The sequence below is a fragment of the Eleutherodactylus coqui genome, chromosome 1 (genome assembly GCF_035609145.1).
Source record: "Eleutherodactylus coqui strain aEleCoq1 chromosome 1, aEleCoq1.hap1, whole genome shotgun sequence".
In the NCBI taxonomy this organism is placed as follows: domain Eukaryota; kingdom Metazoa; phylum Chordata; class Amphibia; order Anura; family Eleutherodactylidae; genus Eleutherodactylus; species Eleutherodactylus coqui.
This window is the reverse complement of record NC_089837.1, coordinates 29,934,643-29,958,587: the sequence shown is the minus strand read 5'-3', so window position 1 is coordinate 29,958,587 and position 23,945 is coordinate 29,934,643.

The window sequence follows — 23,945 nt, the reverse complement described above, 5'->3', positions numbered from 1 at the left end:
CTTTTATAAACTGATTTACAAAATTATCATTTTTTTTTAAATCTGGCGTAAAGAAACGTAAAATACTCTCATAAGATAATCCACGGGCTATGTAATATAATACAAACACACAGTAATGCCCACAAAATACACTGTCGGTATCCTGAATTTGGTTATCCTGATATATGTACCTAGCGCAGTTTCTTTTTAAAAACTCTATAAAAGCCACAGGAAAAATGGGACTATCCGGTGCTAGGCCGTAACTATCAAAAAAGAGCGCTCTCTCTGAGTCACATAGTACAATTAACACCCAGTGTCGTCCTCGTTGAGTTGAATCATCAGTATTAATTATATAAGCCGATGGTCTTTTATCCACATTGAATTGGGGTAGGAAGTCACTCGGGTATACGCCACCAAAATTTGCGAAGTATAACGATCGGATTTAAGGAGAGTCGTGAGTTGAAGTGTGTTCATAATTTAATTGTAATTGTACAGAACTTCTCTTCTGTGATTTATTTCCAGAATAGCGGGACTTGACGCATAGACAAGCATGTTAACCGTGTGAGGGGTAGGGATTGAGAAGCGTACTTCCGCACGCAGGTTCCCAGTTTTAACGAGCAAGAAGTGCGTGCCGGGCTCCATGTCCGGTGACAGATCGAATGAAAAAAATGTGTATCCGCTAACGAACTCATTTCTATCAATCGAGATCGAGTTGTCTGCTCGTTGCTTTCCGGAGATATGCACGAGAGCCATAAATTCACTAATAGCTAATTCGGCCTCAAAATCAGGCTGAAAAGGCCTGGCCGGAATCTGTTGACCATCCAGATACAAGGCCGCGTGGTTTACGGAATAATGGTGAAAACAGAGAGGATTTTTTTGGAAGCTACCGCTAAAGGCTTCATTGTCCACAAAGGCTAATATCACAGTTTTAGGTATCTGGCCCAGGAACAAATTTTCATGGGTTGCTATACGGCTCCCGATTGCTATGCTGAAGACTTTAAGACTCGTCCTATCCAAAGTATATTTAGCGGTGGTCGCTAATAGCGCCTGGCTGTGGCCTATGCGGACGGCGGGGGATACTTGTACTCTCTTGATGAAAATTGAAGCATGAAGGATTTGAATTTTAAATCCATCAGGGTCTGCTGACATCAAGCAGAACGAGTCTATAGCTATAAAGATTATCGGATTGTGAGATTAGTCGATCCCCCAATGTGATGTCCACTTGATTAAAAAGTGTGGCTACAGGGTAATTAATAAAACCCACACGTGCACCATCGGGGATGGGTGTGTTATCTTGTTTAACTATACGACAGGTTAAGTGCAGGAGGGTGTTATTTAAGTCGTAGTAATATTCGCCACTACCCGATATGAAGAATTCCAACGGCGTGTTGTCAGTGAGGGCTGCGATAGGCAGGACTTTAACAAATAAAGATTTTTCAATACTTGTCTGCGTTGGCGGTATGGTGAAAATATCCAACTCAGATTTGGTGCACTCTACAGAACCGTCGTGTATGAACGCCATGTTAGAGAATTAAAAGACGTCGTCTGCTGCGCGTCTAGCGGGTTTCTGACGGCGTCGTCTTTTGCGTGAAGGAGTCTTATCCATGAGGAGCGGGTGAAATCGTGCTACGATTCGTCTTTTTCTTTTACGGGGGTTTTTTACAACAGAAACAAGACCGGAGCCGCACTGTTCTTGACGCGACTGATTGAGTCTGTCCAAAACAGCCGACGAAACAGAAGTGACTTCATCTGTAGCGATATTTTTAACAGTCGTCTTTACATGAGGCTTTACTAATTCTAGACCTTTTCTGAAAAAGAGGCAAGGCCCTTCGGAAGAGTGACCTGAATACGCCACCAATTCCTGCGCCAATCATATACTCATCTCCATGAAATCCATCTATTTTTCCGTTTCCACTCTGCGCCAAATAATGTTTCACGTAGAGCGCAGGATCTCCGTACACCCGCTGAGACAACATGTTTTAATGCTGCGAATCGTTACGCGGTCAAAAGTGTAATCTCACTATACTTTTCCTGTACCTGAATTTAACAGGCGTGTTCTGGTCTGATAAAATCGAGATTGTAATCATGTCAAAATGTTGTTTACACACCGGTACGTAATCAGGGCAATTGTACTGAATTGTGAGAATGTCGCTGTTTTTACCGCTGATTTCTACCGTTCTTAATAGCTGCACATAGCTATTATCTACAAACTGATGATTGATAATATCCATATACACGTACAATGTATAGAAGCCACCTTTTATGTCCGCAAAATGTCGCCTCTTGTCCGGGATATTCCCAGCTAAAGCGGCGTTATATTCAGGCAGACCCAGCAGAACGGACAACTTATGACCCGGAGCAAAGTGTAGCGTTGGCGAATCGGTAACTGTAACAATTCTTTTTACTTCATCATAGCGTAGCTAAAAGACCTCGTTTGTTAGTCTTAAACCCTCAATTCTGTCATTTATCGCACGCGTCAAATCTGATAGGGAGGAATAAAATCCAGACTTGACAAAATATTACTGGTATATACTGCCATGTTTAGCGATGAAAAAGTTTCCCTCGGTCGCCACAATCGTGTCCCATGTGTGCGGATACTGAATCTCGGTTAGCGCCACATCGTAAGCGCCCGAGAGCTGAATTGCCTTCGCTAGTTTCATAGTGTAAGTAGAAATTGAGTTTTCGGGGTAGATTCTGGACGATGCATTACTAGGAAGAGTTATATAAAATGAGCCCGACTCCATGCTCTATGACAGTTGATTTTCAGCGACCCAGCTGTTAAATTTTGTAGGGTACCCGAGCCACTTCACAAAATAATGCTCCGTTCCGCGGATGCGCCTTTTCTTTAATATTTTCTCGATCCTGTAGACGCGGTTCTCGTCAGCGGGTACCTGTTGTATTTCCTCTTTATAAGACGACCACTCTATAGCTTCGCCGCTCAGGTCGATTAATTTATATAGTGGTTTTTGAAATCGCGTATTAATAGACTCTATGACGAAAATTTCATCAGTGTAAGTTTGCTCATAGCCTTTCGTAAATGTTCCTTTATGTTGAGAAATCCTCACATGATCGCCTATTTTTAAAGAAGTCTTTTCATGCTTTGAGTTCAGAATATCGCTGTAGATATTTCGCCAAATTGTTAATGAGTTTTTTTTCGTGACATCCACAGGTCGGCATCGGATAATACGGTGGTAAGTTCGGTTATAACTGTATACCAGCGCTGGTAAAATATCGATATAGCGAAATGTGTTATGATGGGTGAGATAACGCCACATTCGTGATTTTAAAGTGCGATTAAAACGCTCAACCACCGCAGCCTTTACGTTGTTGCTCGTAAAGTAATGGTGTATGTTGTATCTTTTACAAACCCGCTTCATGTGTTGATTCATGAATTCTTTCCCGCGATCGGTGCGTATTTTTCGCGGTACACGATCGCTATTCTTAAATATCAGCTCGAAGGCTCTTGCGACGCTTGATCCTGATTTAGATGATAATCCGACGCACCAAGCATATTTTGATAAAACATCTATAACCGTTAAAATGTATTTTATGCCATCATTTTCTTTAGAGTATTGCATTAAACACACGAGATCAGATTACCAGAACGAATCTATATCAGCAGCAATTATTTTATTTCTAGCAAATTTCTTTCTGATCGGCTTGTGAAGGCTATAACAATTAATCTTTTGCAACCATTCTGTAATTTTGTGCTGGTTTATCCCCTTAAGCGCCTTTTGCAATTTTTGAATTCCGGCATAAGAACCGGCGCTTGATGGTGTAAAATATTGGCGCTGTAAACGACGTGCATCCCGTGAAGCGGCCATAGTGGTAATTATGCAGCAAGGATGGGGATGCAGCAGTTTAATTACCTCCTAACTTTTTATAAATCTAGACCGCTTTGATTCTACCACTCGTAGATTTAAATCCCCTGATTACAGCACGTAGAAAGCCTGTAGGACATTTTAATCACTTTCTGCTTTTTTTATAAAGTATCTATCACATTTTGATTTCGCTAACCAGCTTTAAAATGTGCCAGAACATAGAATGCTATATTCAGCTTAGCAGCATTTACAAAGGTTCATTGTGTCGCCAGATGAACCATTTAGGATAATATAAAATCTAGTTGTAAATGTCTTACAAAGGTTCATTGTGTGGCCGGATGAACCATTTAGGATAATATTAGAGATGAGCGAGCACCAAAATGCTCGGGTGCTCATTACGCGAGACGAAATTTTCGCGATGCTCGAGGGTTCGTTTCGAGTAACGAACCCCATTGAAGTCAATGTGCGACTCGAGCATTTTTGTATATCGCCGATGCTCGCTAAGGTTTTCATTTGTGAAAATCGGGGCAATTCAAGAAAGGGATGGGAACGACACAGAAACAGATAGGGCAAGCGAGGGGCTACATGTTGGGCTGCATATGAAGTTCACAGGTCCCACTATTAAGCCACAATAGCAGGAAGAGTGCCCCCCCCAACAACTTTTACATCTGAAAAGCCCTCATTAGCAATGCATACCTTAGCTAAGCACCACACTACCTCCAACAAAGCACAATCACTGCCTGCATGACACTCCGCTGCCACTTCTCCTGGGTTACATGCTGCCAAATCCCCCCCCCCCCACGACCAATGTGTCCACAGCGCACACCAAACTGTCCCTGCCCAGCCTTCAGCTGCCCTCATGCCACGCCACCCTCATGTCTATTTATAAGTGCGTCTGCCACAGGAAAAGCAGGCACACACTGCAGAGGGTTGGCACGGCTAGGCAGCGACCCTCTTTAAAAGGGGCGGGGCGATAGCCCACAATGCTGTACAGAAGCAATGAGAAATCCAATCCTGTGCCACCTCCATCTGGAGCTGCACACGTGGGCATAGCAATGGGGAACCTATATGCCACACACTATTCATTCTGTCAAGGTGTCTGCATGCCCCAGTCAGACCGCGTTTTTTTATAAATAGTCACAGGCAGGTACAACTCCGCAATGGGAATTCCGTGTGCACCCACAGCATGGGTGGCTCCCTGGAACCCACCTGCTGTACATAAATGTATCCCATTGCAGTGCCCTGGACAGCAGAGCTAACGTCAGATGAAATGCAGGTGGGATTCGGCCCACACTGCATGCCCCAGTCAGACTGGGGTTCTTTAGAAGTGGACACAGATGCATTTACAACTCCCTGTGGACCCACAGCATGGGTGGCTCCCTGGAACCCACCGGCGGTACATAAATACATCCCATTGCAGTGCCCAACACAGCTGATGTAACGTCAGCTGTAATGCAGGTGGGCTAAAAATTAGTTTGATTACACTGTAGGCGAGGGCTCCCAAAAATTGGTGTATCAACAGTACTAATGTACATCAGAAAAATTGCCCATGCCCAACCAACAGGGCAGGTGAAACCCATTAATCGCTTTGGTTAATGTGGCTTAATTGGTAACTAGGCCAGGAGGCAGCCCAGTTAAAATAAAAATTGGTTGAGGTGAAAGTTTCAACGCTTTAATGAGCATTGAAACGTATAAAAATTGTTTAGAAAAATTATATGACTGAGCCTTGTGGGCCTAAGAAAAATTGCCCGTTCGGCGTGATTATGTGAGGTTTCAGGAGGAGGAGCAGGAGGAGGAGGAGGAATATTATACACAGATTGATGAAGCGAAAAGGTCCCCGTTTTTGATGGGGATACAGAACGATGCTTCCATCCGCGGGTGCAGCCTACGTATTGCTTAGGTATCGCTGCTGTCCGCTGGTGGAGAAGAGAAGTCTGGGGAAATCCAGGCTTTGTTCATCTGGATGAGTGTTAGCCTGTCGGCACTGTGGGTTGACAGGCAGGTACGCTTATCTGTGATGATTCCCCCAGCCGCACTAAACACCCTCTCTGACAAGACGCTAGCCGCAGGACAAGCAAGCACCTCCATGGCATACACCGCGAGTTCAGGCCACGTGTCCAGCTTCGACACCCAGTAGTTGTAGGGGGCAGAGGCGTCACGGAGGACGGTCGTGCGATCGGCTACGTACTCCCTCACCATCCTTTTACAGTGCTCCCGCCGACTCAGCCGTGACTGGGGAGCGGTGACACAGTCTTGCTGGGGAGCCATAAAGCAGTCAAGAGCCTTAAAGAGTGTCGCCCTGCCTGTGCTGTACATGCTGCCTGATCTCCGCGCCTCCCCTGCTACCTGGCCCTCGGAACTGCGCCTTCGGCCACTAGCGCTGTCGTATGGGAATTTTACCATCAGTTTGTCCGCCAGGGTCCTGTGGTATAGCAACACTCTCGAACCCCTTTCCTCTTCGGGTATGAGAGTGGAAAGGTTCTCCTTATACCGTGGGTCGAGCAGTGTGTACACCCAGTAATCCGTAGTGGCCAGAATGCGTGTAACGCGAGGGTCACGAGAAAGGCATCCTAACATGAAGTCAGCCATGTGTGCCAGGGTACCTGTACGCAACACATGACTGTCCTCACTAGGAAGATCACTTTCAGGATCCTCCTCCTCCTCCTCCTGAGGCCATACACGCTGAAAGGATGACAGGCCAGCAGCATGTGTACCCTCACCAGTGGGCCAAGCTGTCTCTTCCCCCTCCTCCTCATCTTCCTCCTCCTCCTCCTCCTCACCGCGCTGAGATATAGACAGGAGGGTGCTCTGACTATCCAGGGACATACTGTCTTCCCCCGGCTCTGTTTCCGAGCGCAAAGCGTCTGCCTTTATGCTTTGCAGGGAACTTCTCAAGAGGCATACCAGAGGAATGGTGACGCTAATGATTGCAGCATCGCCGCTCACCACCTGGGTAGACTCCTCAAACTTTCCAAGGACCTGGCAGATGTCTGCCAACCAGGCCCACTCTTCTGAAAATAATTGAGGAGGCTGACTCCCACTGCGCCGCCCATGTTGGAGTCGGTATTCCACTATAGCTCTACGCTGCTCATAGAGCCTGGCCAACATGTGGAGCGTAGAGTTCCACCGTGTGGGCATGTCGCACAGCAGTCGGTGCACTGGCAGATTAAACCGATGTTGCAGGGTGCGCAGGGTGGCAGCGTCCGTGTGGGACTTGCGGAAATGTGCGCAGAGCTGGCGCACCTTTCCGAGCAGGTCTGAGAAGCGTGGGTAGCTTTTCAGAAAGCGCTGAACCACCAAATTAAAGACGTGGGCCAGGCATGGCACGTGCGTGAGGCTGCCGAGCTGCAGAGCCGCCACCTGGTTACGGCCGTTGTCACACACGACCATGCCCGGTTGGAGGCTCAGCGGCGCAAGCCAGCGGTCGGTCTGTTCTGTCAGACCCTGCAGCAGTTCGTGGGCCGTGTGCCTCTTATCTCCTAAGCTGAGTAGTTTCAGCACGGCCTGCTGACGCTTGCCCACCGCTGTGATGCCACGACGCGCGACACCGACTGCTGGCGTCGTGCTGCTGCTGCTGACACATCTTGATTGCGAGACAGAGGTTGCGTTGGAGGAGGAGGAGGAGGAGGGTGCTTTAGTGGAGGAAGCATACACCGCCGCAGACACCACCACCGAGCTGGGGCCCGCAATTCTGGGGGTGGGTAGGACTTGAGCGGTCCCAGGCTCTGACTCTGTCCCAGCCTCCACTAAATTCACCCAATGTGCCGTCAGGGAGATATAGTGGCCCTGCCCGCCTATGCTTGTCCACGTGTCCGTTGTTAAGTGGACCTTGGCAGTAACCGCGTTGGTGAGGGCGCGTACAATGTTGCGGAAGACGTGGTCGTGCAGGGCTGGGACGGCACATCGGGAAAAATAGTGGCGACTGGGAACTGAGTAGCGCGGGGCCGCCACCGCCATCATACTTTTGAAGGCCTCCGTTTCCACAACCCTATACGGCAGCATCTCCAGGCTGATAAATTTGGTTACGTGCACGTTTAACGCTTGAGCGTGCGGGTGCGTGGCGGTGTACTTGCGCTTGCGCTCAAACACTTGCGCTAGCGACGGCTGGACGGTGCGCTGAGAGACATTGGTGGATGGGGCCGAGGACAGCGGAGGTGAGGGTGTGGGTGCAGGCCAGGAGACGGTAGTGCCTGTGTCCTGAGAGCAGGGTTGGATCTCAGTGGCAGGTTGGGGCACAGGGGGAGAGGCAGCGGTGCAAACCGGAGGCGGTGAACGGCCTTCGTCCCACCTTGTGGGGTGCTTGGCCATCATATGTCTGCGCATGCTGGTGGTGGTGAGGCTGGTGGTGGTGGCTCCCCGGCTGATCTTGTCGCGACAAAGGTTGCACACCACTGTTCGTCGGTCGTCTGCACTCTCAGTGAAAAACTGCCAGACCTTTGAGCACCTCAGCCTCTGCAGGGTGGCATGGCGCGAGGGGGCGCTTTGGGAAACAGTTGGTGGATTATTCGGTCTGGCCCTGCCTCTACCCCTGGCCACCGCACTGCCTCTTGCAACCTGCCCTGCTACTGCCCTTGCCTCCCCCTCTGAAGACCTGTCCTCAGTAGGCGTAGCAAACCAGGTGGGGTCAGTCACCTCATTGTCCTGCTGCTCTTCCTCAGAATCCTCGGTGCGCTCCTCCTTTGGACTTAATGCCCTTACTACTACCTCACTGATAGACAACTGTGTCTCATCGTCATCGGCCTCCTCACCCTCTGAAAGGTCTTGAGACAGTTGCCGGAAGTCCCCAGCCTCATCCCCCGGACCCCGGGAACTTTCCAATGGTTGGGCATCAGTCACGATAAACTCCTCTGGTGGGAGAGGAACCACTGATGCCCAATCTGAGCAGGGGCCCGAGAACAGTTCCTGGGAGTCTGCCCGCTCCTCAGAATGTCTCATTTTCCTGGAGTGAGGAGGCTGGGAGGAGGGAGGAGCAGCAGCCAGAGGATTCTGAGTTGCAGCAGTGGACGGCGCAGAACTGTGGGTGGACGATAGGTTGCTGGAAGCACTTTCTGCCATCCACGACAGGACCTGCTCACACTGCTCATTTTCTAATAAAGGTCTACCGCGTGGACCCTTTAAATGGGCTATGAATGTGGGGACGCCAGAAACGTGCCTCTCTCCTAATCCCGCAGCAGTTGGCTGCGATACACCTGGATCAGGAGCTCGGCCTGTGCCCACACCCGGACCAGGGCCTCCGCGTCCTCGGCCGCGCCCACGTCCTCTAGGCCTACCCCTACCCCTCTGCATGCTGTATTACCAGTAATGCAGAAACAGAACGCTGTAATTAAATGTGCCGCTTATTGGCCTGTGGTTGGAGGCTGACTTCGCTTACGGAACGCCAGGAAATAATTTGGCGCAAGCCTGCTGTAACACTTAGCTGGCTGCGTATGATTTTGTTGAAGTACTACACTCAGCACACACAGACCCAGAACACTGAGCACAGTGACAGGCAGGTCAAATAGATTTTTTGCCCAATATTTTTTTGAAAAGGCCAACTGCGTATATTCAATCAATAATATATGTCTTCTGGCCCTGGAGTGTGTGACAGAACTGCAGAGTGTTGCACTGTTATTAACTGCAACAGAGCAGTGATTTCAGAGCCAGGAAATAATTTGGTGCACGCCTGCTGTAACACTTAGCTGCCTGCATATGATTTTGTTGAAGTACTACACCCAGCACACACAGACCCAGAACACTGAGCACAGTGACAGGCAGGTCAAATAGATTTTTTGCCCAATATTTTTTTGAAAAGGCCAACTGCGTATATTCAATCAATAATATATGTCTTCTGGCCCTGGAGTGTGGGACAGAACTGCAGAGTGTTGCACTGTTATTAACTGCAACAGAGCGGTGATTTCAGAGCCAGGAAATAATTTGGTGCACGCCTGCTGTAACACTTAGCTGCCTGCGTATTTATTTGTAGAACTACTACACCCAGCACACACGGATCCAGAACACTGAGCACAGTGACAGGCAGGCCAAATAGATTTCTTGCCCAATATTTTTTAGAAAAGGCCCACTGCCTATATTCAATCAATAATATGTCTTCTGTCCCTGCCTCCACAATTCTGTCCCTGGAGTATTACTGCAGGGCGCAATGCTCTGCACGGCCGATATAGCAAAAAAAAATGTGCAACACTGCAAAAAGCAGCCTCCACAGTACTGCACACGGTTAGATGAGGCCCTAAGAAGGACCGTTGGGGTTCTTGAAGCCTACAATCACTCCTAACACTCTCCCTGCCTAACCACCACTTCTGTCCCTGTAGTATTACTGCAGGGCGCAATGCTCTGCACGGCCGATATAGCAAAAAAAAAAAAAAGTGCAACACTGCAAAAAGCAGCCTCCACAGTACTGCACACGGTTAGATGTGGCCCTAAGAAGGACCGTTGGGGTTCTTGAAGCCTACACTAACTCCAAAGGCCTTAGTCACACGGGCGTTTTTTCACGCGATTTGCGCATCGCATGACGGATGCGCATGCGCAAATCGCGTGACCGGCGCCGAAAAGTCGGCCCAAAAATCGCCCGAAAATCTGCTCCTAGCCGCGTTTCATTAGAAACGGGCCGGAGCTGTCCAGCGCATTGCATTCAATGGAGACGGCAATACAGCGGCTCCATTGAATGCAAGCGCTGCGGGCGAGTGTGGGGGGAATTGTCGGGAAGGGGTTAAATATATAACCCCTTTCCTGCAATGCATCCTGAAAAGTGAAAAAATAAAAAAAATGTATGTACTTACCTGCTCCCGGCAGCTGGAGATCCCGGCGGCCGGCCTGCAGTGGGTGTGAAGGGGGTGTGACTCAGGCTTGCCCCTGATTGGCTCAGCGCTGAGCCAATCAGAAGCAAGTCTCAGTCACACCCATTCATGAATTCATGAATGGGTGTGACTGAGATCAGCCTCTGATTGGCTCAGGCTGAGCAAATCAGGGGCAAGCCTGAGTCACACCCCCTTCACACCCACTGCAGGACCGCCGCGGGGATCTCAGGCTGCCGGGAGCAGGTGAGTACATCCTTTTTTTTTATTTTTTCACTTTTCAGGATTTATTGCAGGAAAGGGGTTATATATTTAACCCCTTCCCGACAATTAACCCCGCGCACGCCGGCAGCCCATTGCTTTCAATGGAGCGGCTGTATTGCCGCTCCATTGAATTCAATGGGCAAACATCGTTCTTCTCTGCCACAGCTGTTCCAGTTGTGGCAGAGAAGAATGATTTGTCTTCTATATGTTCTCACTGGGGTCGGCGCTGCTGCCGCCGGCCCCATTGAGCGCATATAGAGAAGAGAACAGGAATCGCAGATCGCAGATAGGTGCGATCTACGATTTCTGTCCTCTAATTTATCGGACGAGCGCATAAAAAGCGCTCATGTGTCCGATACCATTGTAAAGCAATGGTTTTAAAAAATCGCCGGACGCATGCGCAAATCGCGGCAATAAACGCCCGTGTGACTGAGCCCTAACACTCTCCCTACAGCAGCTCCAACACGATAGCACTTTCCCTCAGCTATGTCACAACGCATCTGAGGCGAGCTGCGGGAGGGGCCGATTTTTATACTCAGGTGACACCTGATCTCGCCAGCCACTCACTGCAGGGGGGTGGTATAGGGCTTGAATGTCGCAGGGGGAAGTTGTAATGCCTTCCCTGTCTTTCAATTGGCCAGAAAAGCGCGCTAACGTCTCAGAGATGAAAGTGAAAGTAACCCGAACATCACGTGGTGCTCGTTACGAGTAACGAGCATCTCGAACACGCTAATACTCGAACGAGTATCAAGCTCGGACGAGTACGTTCGCTCATCTCCAGATAATATAAAATCTAGTTGTAAATGTCACAGTTATGATTAAGTGGATACAAAAAAAGATCTAACATCTGTAGGATCAATGAATGCTTGTTTACGAGTTCATTATAACAGATTGAAGTCATTAGACATATGGCTAATTTAGCGTGACAGTAGCTAAGTAAGTTTGAGACCTTCTGACCTGTGCATGGTCTAGTGTAACAGTAGCTGAAGTCTGAGACCTTATGACCGGATGTCTCATACATCCTGATACTTATAGGATCAATAAAATCAAGATGCTATGTCACAGAACTGATTAATTACACTTTGAAAAAAGAGCCTATTGAGATGATGGGGACAAGGGGATATTTGTAAATAACTAGAATTTAATTACACTTTGAAAAAAGAGCCTATTGAGACGATGGGGACAAGGGGATATTTGTAAATAACTAGAAACACGTGTTGAGGAGTTTGTCTGGACTTGTCCGAAGGGCGGGCGAGAGCCTCGCATATAACTGGCCCTTAAGGCAGTAAAGCCTGATGCCGAGCCAGTCGACCCATCTCCTTTACAGAGCCAGAAAACATCTGTGCTCATCTAGTGAATTTGGACTCCATCATCGCCAAGCACATCATCCCCAGGCATTCGCAAAGCATCATTGGAATAAAGGTAATACATTGTTTTTATCTTTTTATTTTTGTATTAGTGTATAAGGATAAACATTGTTTTATTACCGTATTATATTGACGTATTAACATAATTATTAATATTCATGTATTTGATATACGTACGGTTAAAGGGGTTGTCTCGCGAAATCAAGTGGGGTTATACACTTCTGTATGGCCATATTAATGCACTTTGTAATATACACTTTGTAGCTCCGCCACATGACGTGTGCCGGTTCCAGCCAATCAGGAGGCTGGAACCGCACACGTCATGGGGCGGAGCTACGCGATGACGCGTACAAGGGGGCGGAGCCAAAACGCCGATGCTTCCGAGCCGAAGGGAGAAGACCCATCTGCGCAAGCGCGTCTAAAAAAGCAAGAAGACACCGAAATTAGACGGAACCATGGCGACGGGGACGCTAGCAACGGAGCAGGTAAGTGAATAACTTCTGTATGGCTCATATTTAATGCACGATGTATATTACAAAGTGCATTAATATGGCCATACAGAAGTGTATAACCCCACTTGATTTCGCGAGACAACCCCTTTAATAATTGCATGCATAAATTAGTGCATTACAATAGATCTATGTTTAATTAGTATAGCTGATTACATATGTTTTTAATACAGGCTGTCTTTAATTATGCATATAGCGTAATATTGTGGTCAAATTTGACAAACACGAGTGTTACATGCAGCCTTACCAAGGGGGACCAGATGAGGATGCCTCGTCGTATATTATCTACGACTTTGAGTGCCAACAGGATACAGGTAAACACATTCCAAATTTTATTTTTGCCACCCCGCTGCACGGGTCAGTGTCTTGGGAGTTTGAGGGCGAGTTTTGCACACGCGATTTTGTTCAGTTTTTTCTCAGTGGCAATTTTGAAGATTGCACATTTATTGCCCACAATGCCGGGCGATATGATTCGTATTTCATAGTCAAGCAATTGATAATTGAGAAGATTCAAATAGACATGATCACTCAAGGCGGCCGCCTTCTGTGTGTGACAGTACCTTCAATGAACTTGAGGTTCATAGACTCGCTTAACTTCATTCCCATGAAGCTTAGCAAGCTACCTCAGGCTATGGGTTTTTCAGGGGGAAAGGGACATTTCCCTCACTTTTTCAATACTAAAGAAAACCAGAATTATGTCGGCCCCCTACCTGATGCTAAATATTACGGCCCAGAGTACATGATGCCTGACGACAGAAAAGAGTTCATGGAGTGGTATGAATTGCAAAAGGACTGTACTTTTGATTTTAATGCAGAATTGAAGGCCTATTGTAAGCAGGATGTTGAAGTATTGCGGAAAGCCTGTGAGCGTTACAGAGACCGGGTAATGGACATGGCTAAAATAAAGGTTAAAAGGTATTGTACGGAAAAAAGGAAAAACGTTACTGTGGCTTATTGCGTTGACCCGTTCCAGCACATCACTCTCGCGTCTGTCTGTATGGCTATATACAGGTTTAACTTCTTACCTAAAGACACTATAGCTGTTGTGCCCTCTGATAATTATCATAAGGCCAAAAAAAGGTACTCAACTCCAGCTATTCAGTGGTTGATGTACGTGTCTCACAGTGAAAACATAGTCATACAGCACACGCTGAGAGGTGGCGAAAAAGAGGTCGGTAAGTATTATTTAGATGGTTACGCGTATGTTGACAGACGGCATATCGCTTTAGAATTTCATGGATGTTTCTATCATGGGTGTGTCGTCTGTTTTAACGAAAACATGCAAAATAACGTCACAAAAACGACGTACAGTCAACTATACCAGGCTTCTTTAGCTAAAAAGCGCTATTTACAGCAGCAGGGGTACACTTTACGCGTCTTATGGGAGCATGAATGGCGTGAAATGGTTGAGACTAGAGATGAGCGAGCATACTCGTCCGAGCTTGATACTCGTTCGAGTATTAGGGTGTTCGAGATGCTCGTTACTCGTAACGAGTACCACGTGATGTTCGAGTTACTTTCACTTTCTTCCCTGAGAAATTTGCGCGCTTTTCTGGCCAATAGAAAGACAGGGAAGGCATTACAACTTCCCCCTGCAATGTTCAAGATTTATACCACCCCCCTGCAGTGAGTGGCTGGCGAGATTAGGTGTCACCCGAGTATTGAAATCTGCCCCTCCCGCAGCTCGCCACAGATGCATTCTGACATTAGTTCAGGGAAAGTGCTATCATGTTGGAGCTGCTATAGGGAGAGTGTTAGGAGTGACTTTAGGTTTCAAGAACCCCAACGGTCCTTCTTAAGGCCATAAATCTTCTCTATATGCGCTCAATGGGGCCGGCGGCAGCAGCGGCGACCCCATTGAGAATATATAGAAGATAAATCCTTCTTCTCTGCCACAGCTGTAACAGCTGTGGCAGAGAAGAACGATGTTTGCCCATTGAATTCAATGGAACCAGCAATACAGCAGGTTCCACTTAAAGCAATGGGCTGCCGGCGAGCACGGGGATGAATTGTCGGGAAGGGCTTAAATATATAAGCCCTTCCCTGCAATTCATCCAGAAATGTGTTACAATAAAAATATATACCGGCGTATAAGGCGACGGGGCGTATAAGACGACCCCCCAACTGTCACCTTATACGCCGGCAATACAGTGGAGCAAAGAATAAAAATCATTACTCACTTCTTCTGACGTTCTGCGGTGCTCCTGCAGGCTGTTGCTCCCTCATGGTGTTCTGCGGTGCTCCTGCAGGCTGTCACTCCCTCCTGGTTTCCGGCAGAGCATTGATTTCTCTACGAAGGGCTTTAAATCCCCCCCACCAGAAACACACGTGCCTTCAGCCAATCACAGCCAATGACAATGATGTCATTGAATGGCTGTGATTGGCTGTGTTTCTAGAGGCGGGGATTTCAAGCCCTGCGTCCAGAAAGCAATACTCTGCCATGGACCAGGAGGGAGCGACAGCCTGCAGGAGCGGCGCAGAACGTCAGAAGAAGTGAGTAATGATTTTTATTCTTTGCGCCGCTGTATTCCCGGCGTATAAGGTGACAGTTGGGGGGTCGGCTTATACGCCCTGTCGCCTTATACGCCGGTATATATTTTTATTGTAACACATTTCTGGATGAATTGCAGGGAAGGGCTTATATATTTAAGCCCTTCCCGACAATTCATCCTGCGATCGTCGGCAGCCCATTGCTTTCAGTGGAACCTGCTGTATTGCTGGCTCCATTGAATTCAATGGGCAAACATCGTTCTTCTCTGCCACAGCTGTTACAGCTGTGGCAGAGGAGAACGATCTTTACGCTGACAGTGCGCGGGGGGGGCCCACTCTTGCCGCTATTGTGGCTTAATAGTGGGACCTGGGAACTTGAGATGCAGCTCACCATGTAGCCCCTTGCCTGCCCTATCCATTGCTGTGTCGTTCCCATCACTTTGTTGAATTGCCCAGATTTTCACAAACGAAAACCTTAGCGAGCATCGGCGATATACAAAAATGCTCGGGTCGTCCATTGACTTCAATGGGGTTCGTTACTCGAAACGAACCCTCGAGCATTGCGAAAATTTCGTCCCGAGTAACGAGCACCCGAGCATTTTGGTGCTCGCTCATCTCTAGTTGAGACCAATTCAGACCTTCAAGCTTTTCTTCTTAAAGTGCAGTTCCCAGTACTGCTAGAGCCGCGTGATGCTCTTTACGGGGGTCGAACTAACGCAATAAAGCTATATCACAGGTTGGCCGATGGCGAGACGATAAATTATTATGATTTCACTAGTCTATATCCTTTCGTCAACAAAACAAAGACATACCCTATAGGGCACCCGACGATTATTTATGAAAATTTTAGTTACATCAAAAATTACTTTGGTATCGCAAAAGTTAAAGTGTACCCGCCGCGCGATTTATTTTTCCCGGTGCTACCGGTGAAAATGAATCAGAAGTTGATGTTTCCGCTGTGTTACACTTGCACTTTAAATTCACAGTGCGACCCTTGTAGTCATACCGATGAAGAGAGGTCTATCGTTGGCACATGGTGTACGATAGAACTCGAGATGGCTGTAGAGAAAGGCTACAGGATAGCACACACCTACGAAATATGGCACTTTCCAGAAACATCGGATAATCTATTCGCATCTTACATCAAGTTGCATCTTAGGGATAAGCAAGAGGCTTCAGGTTACCCTAGTTGCTGCACTGACGATGATAAGAAAAATAAGTATATTGACTCCTTTCTTCAAAAAGAAGGTGTTCAATTGCGTAAGGAGGAAATAGGCGTAAACCCTGCCAAACGCCAAATCTCCAAGCTTTTCTTAAACTCCTTGTGGGGAAAGTTTGCGCAGAAATCAAACCTTCCCTGTACCACCATTGTGACTGACCCTGATGAACTCTTTGAGAATGTGTTTCTACCACAGTATGAAATTTCAGGTCTAAATTTTATTAATGATGAAACAGCCAATGTCACGTGGAAATACGCCAAAGAGCACCACACGGTCAACAAAAACACAAACATCTTTATAGCTTGCTTTACAGCACCCTACGCACGCCTAGAACTCTACTCTCCTCTGGATAGACTGCAGGAACGATGCCTTTATCATGACACAGACTCTGTCATGTTTGTACACCGTGAAGGCGAATGGAACCCGCCGTTAGGCGACTATCTGGGGGAATTGACCAGCGAGATCCCCAGTGATACACGCATAACAGAGTTTGTATCTGCTGGTCCCAAAACCTGAGAGGTACAAGTTGAACACTGGTAAAACAGTGTTAAAAGTTAAAGGTATAACTTTAAATACGTCAGCCACTCAGGTCGTAAATTTTGACAGTCTGAAAGATCTGGTTCTGGATTATCATTGTAACAGCGACCCTGAAACACAAAAGACCATCACCGCAGAGCAACCTGGCTTCGGGAGAAATAAAAAGTATTGGGATATCGAAACAGGGCCGCTACATAAAACACAGAGGTGTGTTTATACAAAGAGGTATCTACTAGATGATTCTACCACTCTCCCTTATGGTTATTAGATCATAAAGTATGCAAATACATCCAGACACGCAAACTCGTAATATTGTTTGATTTTGTGGCGTGTTGGCGTAATTATATGTCGGGGATAACTGCTTCTTCTCCTAACTAGGATCTGTAAGGAATACGTACTACCGGATCGACTCAGCATTAACGCCATGCAATCCGCAAGATCGTGTGAGGAGGCGACTATTAGACGAATTCACACTATAACATCACGGTGTTAACAGTTGCATGATGACACACGATTGCAACACCCCTTCTCTTGTATTTTAGCCGGTCCGTCTAACTCTGGGAAAAGTTACTTTGTTAAGCAATTGTTACTTAACTCTGCAACGCATATATCTCATATCCCCACCAACATCGTGTTTTTTCATTCGTGTTGGCAACCGCTTTATGATGAACTTTCCGCCTCTTTTTCCAACATTAGATTTATAGAAGGACTACCTCAGACTTTTATAGATGATGACTTATTCCCGCCTGATAAGGTAAATTTGACTGTTGTTGATGATCTCCTGGAGAGTGCCAGCGAGAACAACGAAATAGAGAAAGCGTTTACCAAGTATGTACACCACAGAAATCTGAGCATTTTGTACCTTGAACAGAACATATTTGTCAAGGTAAAAAAAGCTGCACTATAAATCTGAATACTAATTATATGGTGTTATTTAAAAATCCACGTGATAAACTTCAAATTGTCACGCTGGCTAGACAGATGTATCCGGGTCAGACACGCTTCTTCTTAGAAGCTTTTGAGGATGCCACGAGTGCTCCTTTATGGATATCTGCTAGTTGACTTAAGAGCCAATACGTCTGAGGAGCACCGCTTGAGAACGGGTTTGTTTCCTCCTGCTTTACCAACTGTGTACATCCCCAAGAAAAATGCTTCTAAAAAGTGAGTTTGTCTTTTTTTCACGACTTATTTTATTCTGTGCGCATTGGTCCAACAGGATGTCTGAGAGAATACGGCGTAATTGGGCTCTCTTAAAAAGCCTGGTGAAAGAGAAACCGGCCGTAAGAAAACCTTTTTTACGCGACGCGAGCAGCGATCTGATTACAGCCATAGCTGAGATCGCATTAAATATTTTAAAAGGCCGGATACCTCTAAAACCTCGTCAGAAAAAGATACTAAAAAAATGGCGAAGTGCTATAAGGCGCCTGGTTGATAAAACACTGGCCATTAAGAAAAAGAAGCGTATAATGAATCAGGCCGGCGGTTTTATACGATCGCTCTTGGGTTTTGCAATCCCAATAATTACGAGTCTGCTTGCCAATCGATAATGGAGCATGCAGAGAAAATGTGCCTAAACACGAACTTAACAAGATAAGACAATCCGCTACAATGACACAGAGCATACAACAGACGACTATTCATCGCCTTGATGATGAAATTAGCTCGATTTTACAACGTAGTGACATACCTGATGTGAAAATTAAAAAATACACAGCTGTTTTACAAAGATACTTGGTACATGCTAAACAGGACGCAAAAGAGCTAACAACTTTAAACCTCGTAACCACGGGTGACGCTGATCATCAGCAAGTGTCAAATACCTCTCCTGATAATAGAAATACTGTTCACGAAATTGTGAGCCATGTCAATCCACGGTTCAAAAAAAATGCTGAGCTTTTGCTAAACAGACTGTCGCAGAATGGCGATATTACATCGTGGAATTTGCGCGACGAGTTTGTTTATAAAGGGGAGCCGGTTAATGGGTCAAACATTTTGGACTTGATCCGTCATGCTACGCAGACCCATAGCGCTACCAAGAAAAATCACCCTCTGGGCTGGGACATTTTTATGCGAGCGATGGCCGAAGTTAATATGCCTTCTACGGTCATTGGCAGCCACAGTACTAGAGAAATTCTCCAGGATTTGAAAACAGGCTCGGACCCCGGCTTTGCACCTAGTACCCCCAAAAACAAAATCCTGACTTTCTCCCCAACCCCACATGGAATAACACAGGGGAGCCTGCTGCCTAAAAAGCGACCGACACCAGTGCTCCCCATGTCGTGGTTAACTTTGTAAAGGATTGTAAAAATGTAACTATATTTCTTTTATCATTATACAGTGTTATACATATCTCTGTAATCATTCTTATGCATTCCTTTATGTAATAACTCTATATTCTGTATTTTTTTTACAGCGCATCGTTTATATATTCTGGGCACTCAATAAAGTTTATAAAACTTTGCATATTTGCCTTACTTTGTGCTCTTTCTATATATTAACTTCCTTATACTCATAGACTGACTTGAATGGAACATAACATCAAGTCAGGCTATACATATAATAAGGCCTTTGTGTTCTCTATATCCTGCTCAGCCTTATTAGGATGACGGGCTGCGATGCTGAAAAAATCTGTTAGTGGCTTGAAATGCATTCTATATATTAACCCTTATACTCATAAGGCGACTTGATTGGTATATAACATCGAGTCAGTCTATACATATAATAAGCCCTTTGATTATCATGACACACACTGTATTCTAAAGTGTGTCTCGTGATGCGTCACAGGCTTGGAATGCGGATGGGGCCCCCTGATACACGTCACAGACGGCCAGCTGCTGTGCCGAAGGGATGGAGGGTCAAAGGTCATGGAAAGGGGGCGTGGCACCTGTCACTTTCCAAAAGTGGGTGGCTTTACATGTTGTATGGACATATACTACTAGTGCGTACTGGGTAAGGAGAAACCAGAGGCACCCACTGCAGAGGGTTGGCAGGTCTAGGCAGTGACCCTCTTTGAAAGTGTGGGCGATAGCCCACAATGCTGTTGAGAATTGATGACAAATTGACATACAATCATCATTCCAATTCCGTGCCACCTCCGTCACAAAATTGTCAGGAGCTGCAAACATGGGCAAAAAGGGGACTCGGGTGCCACCACTTCTATACATCTCCATAATGCAGCAATACTCTGTGTTGGAAGCACATGAGCGGGCCCTGGGTCAGGCTCGGTCCCAGCCTTCACATTGTGTGACCCAAGGTGTCGCGAGTTACATAGCAATGGGAAATCCATGTGTCCCCACATAATTCATTCTGTGTAGGTGTCAGATAGCTCAACACCGCAATGGGAAGTCTGAGTTTCTTGGGCTCACCTATGCTGTCGGTGCACAAAGATGGTATTATACAGGAAGTAATCAGAGCGCCCAAACATGGCAGAGTTTCACCCCGCCAAGGACCTTAGCCCACATTTCTACCCAAGTCAGTCAGTGTATTTGTGCCAGACAGGTAAAACACCGTTATGGGAAGTCTTTGTGCACCCACAGCATAGGCGAGCCCAAGGAACTTAAAGATGGTATTATACATAAAGAAATCAGAGCGCCCCAAACATGGCAGAGTTTCACCCCGCCAAGGACCTCGGCCCACATTTCTACCCTAGTCAGTTAGTGCATTTGTGACAGACAGGTAAAACACCGCAATGGGAAGTCTTTGTGCACCCACAGCATAGGCAAGTCCCCTGGAACCCAAGGAAAGTATTACACATAAAGAAATCAGAGCGCCCAAACATGGCAGTTTCACGCTGCCAAAGGACCTCGGCCTCGACTCACACCCTCATTAACCGTGGGCATAAAGCAGACTCTGATGCTAGTGCAGCTGTGAATGTCTCATTAATGGAGTAATGCTCCTTTTCTTTGGCCCAAACCACTGTCTCAGATAACTGTGGTAACACGAGAGAAAATACATGTTGCCCAGTGCTGATCCCCAGACCCCAAGCTGGAGCAGACCCAAGTACCCCAAGTACGGGAGCGGGCCCTGGGTCAGGCTCGGTCCCAGCCTCCACCTTGTGTGACCCAAGGTGCCATGAGTTGAATAGCTATGGGAAATCCATGGGACCCCACACACTTCAATGTGTGTAGATGTCAGATAGCTCAACACTGCAATGGGAAGTCTTTGAGTTCCTTGGGCACGCCTATGATGTGGTTGCACAAATATGGTATTACACAGGAAGAAATCAATGTGCCCAAACCTGGCAGAGTTTCACCCCGCCAAGGACCTCGGTCTTGGCCGACTTTTGTGCTCAAGTCAGTCAGTGTATTTGTGCCAGATAGGTAAAACACCGCAATGGGGAGTCTTTGTGCACCCACAGCATAAGCAGACCCCAGTAACATTTCTGTAGCAAGAGTATAGGAGGACCCCAGTAACATTTTTTATAGCAAGAGTATAGGCGGACCCCAGTAACATTTCTGTAGCAAAAGTATAGGCGAACCCCTCAAACCATTCAGTAGAAACTGCATAGGCAGACCCCAGTAACATTTCTGTAGCAAAAGTATAGGCAGACCCCAGTAACATTTCTGTAGCTAGAGCTTAGGCGGACCCCAGTAACATTTCTATAGCAAGAGTGTAGGCGGACCCCAGTAACATTTCTGTAGCAAAAGTATAGGCGAACCCCTGTAAAATTTCCGTAGCAAGAGCATAGGCAAACCCCTCAAACCATTCAGTAGAAAAGGTACAGGCAGACCCCATTAACATTTCTGCAGCACGAGTATAGGCGGTCCCCAGTACCATTTCTGTAGCAAAAGTATAGGCGAACCCCTCAAACCATTCAGTAGAAACTGCATAGGCGGACCCCAGTAACATTTCTATAGCAAGAGTATAATCGAACCCCTGTAAAATTCTGTAGCAAGAGTATAGGTGAACCCCTCAAACCATTCAGTGGAAAAGGTATAGGCAGACCCCTGTAACATTTATGTAGCAAAAGTGTAGGAAGACCCCTGTAACATTTCTGTAGCAAAATTGTAGGCGAACCCCTGAAACATTTGTGTACCAAGACTATAGGCGAACCCCTGAAAAAATGTGGTTACCAAGAGTGTAGCCGAAGCCCGGAAAAATTAGTTAGATAACAGTATAGGAGAGAGCCATAAAAATTGGTGTACCAAGAGTACAAGTGCACCCCTGAGAAATTGCTCAACCGCGAGGGCAGGTGAAACCTATAAACATTTTTTAAAGATGCAGCTCACTGTTGCTTAATTTGTAACAGCCTGGAGGCAGCCGTCTGAAAAAATTGGTGTCTGTTAAAGTATCAATACTTTTGAAACCTTGAAAGATTGTAAAAAACTTTTAAACAGAGCCTTTTGGGCTGCAGAAAAATAGGCAGTTCAGCATGATGACATGCTGTTTGAGTAATAATGTCCGAGAGTGATTGACAAAGCTAATTCCCCCTTTTTTTGTGGTGATAAAGGATGCATTTTTCTCCTGTTGCAGCGAAAAGAATCATTATGTTCCGTTGCTTTCCGCCGGTGGAGAAGAGAAGTCTTGGGTAATCAAGCCTTTGTTCATCTGTATGAGCGTAAGCATGTTGGCACTGGCAGTTGACAGGCGGGTACGCTTATCCATGATGATTCCCCCTGCTGCACTAAATACCCTCTCTGACAAGATGCTAGCGACAGGGCAGGCCAGCACCTCCAGGGCGTACAGCGCAAGTTCGTGCCAGCTTTGACACCCAATAGTTGTATGGAGCAGAGGCATCACGGAGGACTGTAGTACGATCAGCTATGTACTCCCTCACCATCTTTTTACAATGCTCCCTCCGACTCAGACTTGACTGGGGAGTGGTGACACAGTCTTGCTGGGGAGCCATAAAGCTTGCAAAGGCCTTGGAGAGTGTTCCCCTGCCTGCGCTGGACACACTGCCAGATCCCCGCTCCTTCCCTGCTACTTGGCCCTCTGAACTGCGTCTTCTGCCATTAGCGCTGTCAGATGGGAACTTTAGCATCACTTTTTCCACCAGGGCCCTGTGGTATTGCATTACTCTCGTACCCCTTTCCTCTTCGGGAATGAGAGTCGAAAGGTTCTCCTTATACCGTGGGTCGAGAAGGGTGTACACCCAGTAATCCGTGTTGGCAAAAATGCGTCTAACGCGAAGGTCACGGGAAAGGCAGCCTAACTTGAAGTCAGCCATGTGTTCCAGGGTACCAGTAAGCAACACATCGCTGTCCTCACTAGGAAGATGACTTTCAGGATCCTCCTCCTCCTCTTCAGCCCATACACGCTGAACAGATGAGAGGCAAGCAGCATGGGTACCCTCTGCATTGTGGCCAGCTGTCTCTTCCCCCTCCTCTTTCTGCTCCTCCCCCTCCCCCTCCTCCTCTAAAATGGGCTGAGATATAGACATGAGGGTGCTCTGGCTATCAACTGCAAAGCATCGGCCTTTATGCTTAGCAGGGAACTTCTCATCAGGCAAAGCAGCGGAATGGTAATGCTAAAGGGTAGACTCCTCAAAGTTTCCGAGGACCTGGCAGATATCTGCCATCTATGCCCACTCCTCTGTAAATAAAACTACCATTACGCCGCCCATGTTGCAGCTGGTATTCCACTATTGCTCTACGCTGCTTGTACAGCCTGGCCAACATGTGCAGCATAGAATTCCAGCGTGTGGGCACGTCGCATAGCAGTCGGTGCTCTGGCAGCTGAAACCGATGTGGCAGGTTCCTCAGGGTAGCAGCGTCCGTGGTGGACTTGTGGAAATGTACGCAGACGGGGTGCACCTTGCCGAGCAGGTCAGACAAGTAGGGGTAGTTTTTTAGAAACTGCTGAACTACTAGATTGAAGATGTGGGCCAGGCATGGCACGTGTGGGGCTGCCGAGCTGCAGAACCGCCACCAGGTTACAGCCGTTGTCAAACACGACTATGCTCGGTTGGAGGTTTAGCGGCAAAAGCCAGAGGTCGGTCTGCTCTGTCAGACCCTGCAGCAGCTCGGGG